This window comes from Lampetra planeri, chromosome 31 (genome assembly GCF_965212315.1).
Source record: "Lampetra planeri chromosome 31, kcLamPlan1.2.h2, whole genome shotgun sequence".
NCBI lineage: Eukaryota > Metazoa > Chordata > Hyperoartia > Petromyzontiformes > Petromyzontidae > Lampetra > Lampetra planeri.
In genome coordinates this window covers 1,295,472-1,304,527 of record NC_136137.1, presented here as the reverse complement: position 1 = coordinate 1,304,527, position 9,056 = coordinate 1,295,472, and the positions used below count along the sequence as shown (strand labels likewise).

Here is a 9,056-nt window from a genome sequence, read left to right as displayed (position 1 = left end):
CTTTGATAAGGCTGCTGAATTCTTGGAGAGCGGTTTGTGTACAAGTGGTCTTTGGACAAAGATTCCTGTAACCAAGTCATCTATTGTTGAGTTCAGTTTAAAAGAGCTGTCCTCAAAATCGCTTCGGAGAAAGGCTGAGCACAAATAATGATTCCCCCCCCCGTCCACCCGCCCTAACGAGGTGAAATCCTTCACATCCATAATGCACCATTTATCCTAACGCAAACTATTGACTACGTTATGTCATTTTTATGTAACGCATCTTTGAATATTTACTGTCCGTTCTGTATCTAATGGAACGTAAAACCCTCAACCTCTACTCAATCGCCACCATTCACAAGCATTGCATAGCATGGGATGTTGCTGAATTTTTGGGAAATCTTTATTGCAATCGTTAACGACACACAAGCTAATAGGATTGTCTGACAGCGAAACCCAAACATTGTTCTCAATTAGTTCGCGCATTGCATATCGTTGCGTTTTCTTTTCTGTACATTTTGGCGTTTGTTGTTCAACAAGTTCAAGGCACTGCAGGCGTATATCACGACGGCAAATCCTCAATAATGATGGTTTGAATGAACCAAAATGCTCTAGTAAATGTCAGCCTATTTATTCAGTTAATTTAGAGCACCTTTGCATACTCCCCTCTTGGCCTAATCTTCAAGACTGCTGTAAGCCTATTTTGCGAACATAAAATGTATATATGAATATTGGATTTCCATAAAACATATTAATATATAGCATATATTATTGTAGGTTTCGTGTTGAAGAATATTTTCAACGGTTTTGTAGGAGTAAGACTTTCAAGCGTAATTAATTTCGATAAGGTTGGTTTCGTTGCTTAGTATTTCCAATAAAATCCCTTGTCTTGATATTATCACAGATAATTTATGGAAATAGTACTTTAAAGAATTAGTATATTGACACGATACAAATCTCACTGAGGTGGTTGTCCACATGGTTTTTTGTCAACCGAAACATCCCATTTAAAAAAGAAAATGTATTAAAAATCCGCAGCACTCAAACTCCGAGAAAATAATTATTGTAGAATATTAGGAAATATCGGTAAATGCCAGGAAACAACAGGACATGTTAGGCAGGCCTAGTAAGACGACTCAAGTACATGCAGTCACCCTCGATTTCCCAATTTCTGGCATTCTAATGGACAAATTCCAGATGACACTTCCATGCAGTCACGGTGTGGCTTGCCAAAAAACTTTCAAAAACTTTCCAAACTGCGCGAGCCGTGGCATCGAAATCAATTTCATAGCAAGGTTATAAGCCATTTAGTGTCCCTGTGCAATATTTTAACTTTTATCAATTGGGGATTTAATTTGTAATCGTTTACGCGCTCATTAGGCTCGCAATTTAAAATCGTTGGCAGCGCGAGCACGAACCCGCTTACGTAGCATCGCCCGGCTGAAGGTCCCATCAGGTGTGAGCGAGGCCCTGGCATGGACAACACGTTCCCTCCCGTGTGTGACAGCTCAATCCGTTTAGCGCCGACGCGAGGCGCCGCCTTCAATAAGCGTGGTTTTGTTTACGTTGCTGCGTTGCCGTTCACGCATTGTGAACCCACATTGCAAACAATGAAAACAAAACTGGTTCAAGCAAAGCCCATTACCCAAATTCTGCACCGCGCGTCTTGGATGGCCACACGAGTGCTGACTTAGATGTTTTCTAAACGCAATGTATAATGGTTTCAGTAATAGTAATAATAACAATTTACTGTCCTTTCATCAATGCCCTAGATGAAGAACTTTTCACGCCGAGGCATTAGTTGTGGTTGGTTCACCATACTTCACCGGGTTTATCAGCGCAGACTTGCGAAGGGGTCTCTCCCAGGACTTGTTCAGATATCACTCACTTCTGATGTTAGCCGTGGACAGGAAATGAACACAGGTCGCTAGGTTTATATATTTGTAAATGTAGGGTGTAACATTACTTTCGAAAAATGAACTACATGAATTATAAAGTAGCCTTGCATCTGAACAGTGGCTGGGTTTTCATATAAAATAAGTATTGTCATGGAGGCTTTTTTTGCATCATGATTTGGAAAACCATTTTTTGTGACTTTGGGATGAGACTTTTCTCTGGAGCAAATGTTCTATAAACTTTACAAACATTTTAAATAAACACCAGAAGCTCAAACGACCGAAATAAACACACTGACAAGACATTGATACATTGCACAAAATATAAGACTCTAATACGGTACAGTGCCATTGTCTATCTCTTACCGTGATGTTTGTGTTTGGGCTTTCAACGAGCACTTACACAAAATATATCTGCCACGGCACACGTAGAGGTTTAGTCAACATTGTCAATAGAATGCATGGCTAAGAATCCAAGTTAGATTTTTTTTTAAATATACAGTATGTGGATGGCCGAGCAGTACGCAAACTGCCATGTACGCCAATCATTATCATAATTATTATAGCAGTGGCCTAAACACGGTGGACCTGGTCCCCGGTGCAATGTGGTTTACCTGTTTAATATCCATCCCTCCTCTTGTGTGGGCTCCCTGGCGCAGTTGCACCGTCTGTATACTCGGAGAGATATGCCACTGCATCATCACCGGCGAACGGATGAAACGCAGTATATCTCGAACCACCCTTTTTGCAATGACCTCTCAAAATATTCGACCACAGCTGGGGTGAGGCTGTTAAGGAAACGAAGGTAACAGCATGGACGCACGCAAACCACCGCATACCTGGAAGGGGTACAATTTGTAATTTGGTTGCGGTAATTTAGAATTTAGACCGTGACATTGACACACAAATGGCTTATTCTTGAGCACCACACTCACTCACAAGCCAACCACTCACGCTAACCATATAACCACACATCCATACCGACGCTCACACGCAAACCATCCACACAAGAACACAATCCATCCAGGGAAACCCATACAAACCAATCGTACACCCACCCAGCCATAACCTACTCACCAACAAACCAACCCCAAGCGCTCACTCCCACCCACACACCTCAACATACGCACACCCTGACACACACTCTCTTCAAAGATACACACCCCGACTAAAGATGCACACTTCTTATGAACATCATCACGTATCAATCCAAATGTCACACACAGACCCCTGTCCACACACACACCTCTTCACAACCCAATCCACACGCTCCCTCCACACTCCCCAACACACATATACAAAGCCACACACGCACAAATACATCCTTGCTCCACACACCCGTACACATCCCATATAACATCGACACATACTCTTCCACGCTACCCTCCATCAACGGATACACACACACGACCATCAACACACGCTTCATCCACGCAAAAACACCCCCATTCATACACCCCATTACACACCATTCCACATATCAACACACACGCGCATACATACACAATCCCTCCATCCACACATACCCCTCGAATTCACACGCAACACCACACACGCACAATATGCCTATCAGCACATGTTCCACATCCCTGTACATGTTCCACACGACCAACCCTTGCACACCCTTACACACACACACGGACCCTCCGTATCACTCGCACACTCCAAATGTGCACACGCGTCTTCGCACGCTTGCACACTCTTGCCAACATACACACGTACTACATAGACACGCAACCCAACACATCACGGGTACATCCATCCCGTACACCAACATCCGCATATGCACTCTCGGCACAAACACACCCCTTCACACACACGACGAACAAACGACGGTCCCCATGTAGCCTCGAACAGACTGTTGGGGCAAGTGCTGTTAGTGAGCATCTATGAAAGGGGTGGGTGGCCAGCCCCATGCCCGGCCGCCTTTGTCTCCCTAGTGATTATGTTGACACCCCGCACCAAGCACTTATTCGAGGCTGAATCGACCCAGGACCGGTTCAGATAATCGTCACCGGCGTTGGCCGTGAGCGGGAATTGAACTCGGTTCCCCAGGTTCGCAGCGCAGCGCTAACCACTCCACCACCGCTCCCAACACACTGCCAAACACACACCCCTCGTACACACCGAACCACGCACAGCCCCCTCCACACACACACACACACACCCTCACACACCCGACCCACATACCCCGTTCACACACACACAGCTCTACCCACACGCATAAACATACACACGCCTCGTACACTCCAATCCACAGACACCCCCACACACACACACTACACCCCCTGCACACACACTCACACACACTACACCCCCTGCACACACACTCACGCACACTACACCCTGCACACACGCACACTACACCCCCTGCACACACACACTCACACACATTACACCCTGCACACACTACACCCTGCACACACACTACACCCCTGCACACACACACACACTACACCCTGCACACACACTACACCCTCTGCACACACACTCACACACACTACACCCCCTGCACACACACTCACACACACTACACCCTGCACACACTCATATACACTACACCCTGCACACACACTACACCCCCTGCACACACACTACACCCCCTGCACACACACTCACACACACTACACCCTGCACACACACTACACCCCCTGCACACACACTACACCCTCTGCACACACACTCACACACACTACACCCTGCACACACACATTACACCCCGCACTCACACACACACCCCACACACACTCACGTACACTACACCCCCTGCACACACACACACTACACCCTGCACACACTCACTACACCCTGCACACACACTCACACACACTACACCCTGCACACACACATTGCACCCCGCACTCACACACACACCCCACACACACTCACGCACACTACACCCCCTGCACACACACACACACTACACCCTGCACACACACACACTACACCCTGCACACACACACTACACCCTGCACACACACACACTACACCCTGCACACACACACTACACCCTGCACACACACACACACTACACCCTGCACACACACACTCTACACCCTGCATACACACTCACGCACACCCGTCGCACACCCGCCCACCACGGACCGCGCGCATGCGCCCGGGGCGTGATGAGGAGGAGGTGGAGGGGGGTGCCGGTGGGGGTGGTGGAGGAGGAGGAGGCGGCTCGGTGCGGCGCCGAGTGGGGGTGGTGTGGGTGGGTGGCTGAGCGTGCGGGGAGGCGCTCTCTACCCCCCCCACCACCACCACCTCGCTCCCTCCTCTCGCCGCTCCTCGCTCCCTCCTCCTCCTCGCTCGCTCGTTCGCTCCGCGGACATGGCAGGCCGAGCGGGCGGACAGCTTTGAAAAACTTGGCCCGCGTTCAAGACTCTCTCTCTCTCTGTGTGCGTGTGTTCGTGCGTGTTCGTGGTCGCGTCCCCTCTCGTGCACGAGGAGCCGAGAGCCGTCGTCGTCGTCGTCCTCACGTGGAGCCGCCCGCTCCGGGGCCAGGGGAAGACGGAGGCTGGGACTCGGGAGGCGACGTGAGTTCAACCACTGTACCACCACCACAAACACTGCTGCTACCACCACCACCACCATCATCATCACCGCTCCATTCGTGATGATCACTTCTCTCCTCCTGCTCCATCATCATTATGTGGGTCCAGGAGGTCGACCTGAGTTCACCACTCACTCAACCATCACGCGTTGCCGTCACCACGAGCGGTATACTCTTAACCATCACCGCCTTCTTCCTCCATCGTTACCATCACCAGGAGAGGAGACTGGGACCACAAGCATCGCTTGAGTGCAGGGTTAAAGGAGGCTCGGTAACGACGCGAGTTCCACTATCTTGAGTTAGACTTCGTCATGTCCACCTTCTCCATCGTTATCACGATCTGTGGCGAGGTGAGGAGATACCTGGGGAATTCTGTGGACGCGGGTTCAACCACCTCGAGACTCGATCATTATCGTCACGAGCCGCCTCCAACGCCATCTGAGTCCAGGTGGAGATGCCTGCGTCTTGGAGATGTTGTTGAGTATCACCTCCAAGCTAGCAACCCCAACCTTCCCCCTACCATCACCCACCACCATCACCCACCACCATCACCAGTAACCACCACCAGTAACCACCACCATCACCCACCACCATCACCCACCACCATCACCCACCACCATCACCCACCACCATCACCCACCACCATCACCCACCACCATCACCCACCACCACCACCACCACTAACCACCACCACTAACCACCACCATCACCCACCACCACCATCACCCACCACCATCAAACACCACCATCAACCATCACCCACCACCCACCACCACTAGCCACCACCACTAACCACCACCAGTAACCACCACCATCACCCACCACCACCATCACCCACCACCATCACCAGTAACCACCACCAGTAACCACTACCATCACCCACCACCATCACCCACCACCATCACGCACCACCACTAACCACCATCAAACACCACCATCACCCACCACCCACCACCACTAGCCACCACCACTAACCACCACCATCACCCACCACCATCACCCACCACCATCACCCACTACCATCACCCACCACCACCACTAACCACCACCACTAACCACCACCATCAAACACCACCATCACCCACCACCATCACCCACCACCATCACCCACCACCATCACCCACCAACATTAGCCACCACCACCATCAACCACCACCATTAGCCACCACCACCATCAACCACCACCATTAGCCACCACCACCATCAACCACCACCATCAACCACCACCATCACCCACCACCACCATCACCCACCACCACCATCACCCACCACCATCACCACCCACCACCATCACCCACCACCACTAGCCACCACCACTAACCACCACCATCAACCACCACCCACCACCATCACCCACCACCACCACCATCACCCACCACCACCACCATCACCCACCACCACCATCACCCACCACCATCACCCACCACCACCACCATCACCCACCACCACCCACCTTCACCCACCACCCATCACCACCTACCACCACCCACCACTACCACCATCGTCGCCGTCGTCACGCGCATGAGTTGAAGGCTGCAGGCGACGTTCGTGGCATCACCACCACCCCGAGTGAGACCTCCATCTCCATCCGCCATCCTCATCGTCTTCACTCCTCATCTTCGTCGGCTGAGGTCGCGTCGCGAGTTCCACCTCGACACGGGGCGACAGTCGCCCGTCACCATCACCGCCACCATCACCGCCGTCACCACCGTCACCGTCACCATCACCGCCACCATCACCGTCGTCACCCGGGGGGGAGGCAATGGAGACGGATGCTGACACTCACTAAAGCACGCGAGTTTGAACTCGTGAACTCCTCTCATCGTCCTCGTCAACATCATTACCATCACCCGCATCATCCCGGAGAGACGCGAGTTCCACCATGGAACGAGAGGACAACTTTAACACTCCGTTATCCAAACATTCTCAATCATCATTAACTCTGGTGCCATACGCTACGTAGTCTTCGACTCGATTTGGACGACGACGCACTTCAACACTCCCCACAAAGCACAACTTGCACGATCTCCCTCCTCCAGCACGACATCTCTAGCGCCAGGGGACGATCCATGAGTGACAATTCGATTATCTCCCTTCTCGAAATCATCAATAGCCCCTCAACATCATCGCGAGCGTCGTGACCGTCATCACCGGTGTCACCTGTATCGTCACAATGCATCAAGTCATCAACAGCAGCGTCAGATCTCACCTTTATCATCATCATCAGTGGGTATCAATATCGCCGTCATTTAAAGCCTCTTCACGTTCTTTTCATCATATGTCGCCTTCACTCGTTTCGCATCTCGTCCCAACGAGAAGTTATTTAAATCGTGACCATTTAAAACTAAATACACAAAACTGTTGAGGACGTTTGTGTGCCTCGTTCGCGGTTCTTTTTGCGGTGTTTTGTGGAGCTAAAACGTCCACGGAAAGCGAAAGGAGGAGGGGGGCTTCAGCCTGGCTTCTCGGTGACGGGGGGGGGGGGTCCCCGGCCAGGGTCCTGTACACGGGCGGCGTCGGCCAATGTTGGAAAGGAAAGTCCGTAGGCTTTTAGTTTTGAGTAGGCCGCGGTTCTCAATGCTTTGGGCACCCGCCTGGCAGATGAAAACATTTTTTTATAAATTCTGCAAATGTCAAAAACCATTGTGTGAAACATTGCTTTTGTTTCGTGAAATGTTATCTACGTGTGCTGGTTGTTGTTGTTGTACAGTGTTCGCGTTGTCTGTGGTGTGTATTAATACAATGTTGTAATGTTTGTTGTGGTGTCTAAATTATTGTACTTTCATTTAATTTTCATATTAGCCTTCGCCTAACATTGTCAATGTTGATTTTATACACAGTAGCAATTTACCATCTTCAAAATATCGTCAACAGTCTGTTTAAAATGAATATAAATACCGTATCTTGGCATTGTGACAATCACGGGAATATTTCCTATATTAAGCGCTGTCAGTACAGCCTTGTGAATTGGTTTATAATTATTAGATGTGTATACGTAATTTCAGTATTTTCCTAATGTAAGCGCAGTGTAATATTTAAACCTATTAAGCTGTTTAATATTGTACGATTCGGCGTAGATCGGATAACCATCCGACTCGTATTTTGATGCTGTTGGCTATTTTTGACAAGTTCCATTTCACAAAGCTGCCGTGGACTCGAGACTAAACAGAAACAAGTTGTTGGTGGTACAATAACCACAGACTACTCTTCAGATATTCGTTTCTCTCACGACACACAAAGCCGTGGCACTTGTACATTGTGTACATTGCGATACAAATCGGAAACAACGCGTTCCCAACATAACACGTGGTTGAGGTTTCTGGACACAACAACATCAACAGCAGCATTAGAACATTGATATATCACTGTGCGTATAAAATATTGGGAAATACGATGGTAAGAAGTGTAAGTATACCCTTAAAAGCAAAAGGCGCTTCGAGTAATGCCTGTTAAAAAAAAGTTTGCAAAGTGAAAAGGTGATTAAGGGGGGAGTAAAGGAGTGGAATGTTATTCATCTGAAGGAAAGCAGATGGTTTTTATTGACGGTGAGCCGTCCCTGCGTGCAATCAATGGGGCCAAACAACGAAGGATAAACCCAAGTCCTTCACGTGAACCCGGCCCAGAAC

The 9,056-nt window shown here is 49.5% G+C and overlaps 1 protein-coding gene across 2 annotated transcripts in view; it reads left to right on the top strand.

Annotated features, from left to right (window-relative positions):
* The first annotated feature begins 5,083 nt into the window (after nt 1-5,083).
* Nucleotides 5,084-9,056, top strand: part of LOC144729058 (fidgetin-like) — a 59,057-nt gene continuing 55,084 nt past the window's right edge. For both annotated transcript variants that reach the window (XM_078608916.1, XM_078608918.1), the window contains exon 1: nt 5,084-5,413. The gene's annotated coding sequence lies outside the window, so the exon portion shown is untranslated. The remainder of the gene's footprint in view (nt 5,414-9,056) is intronic.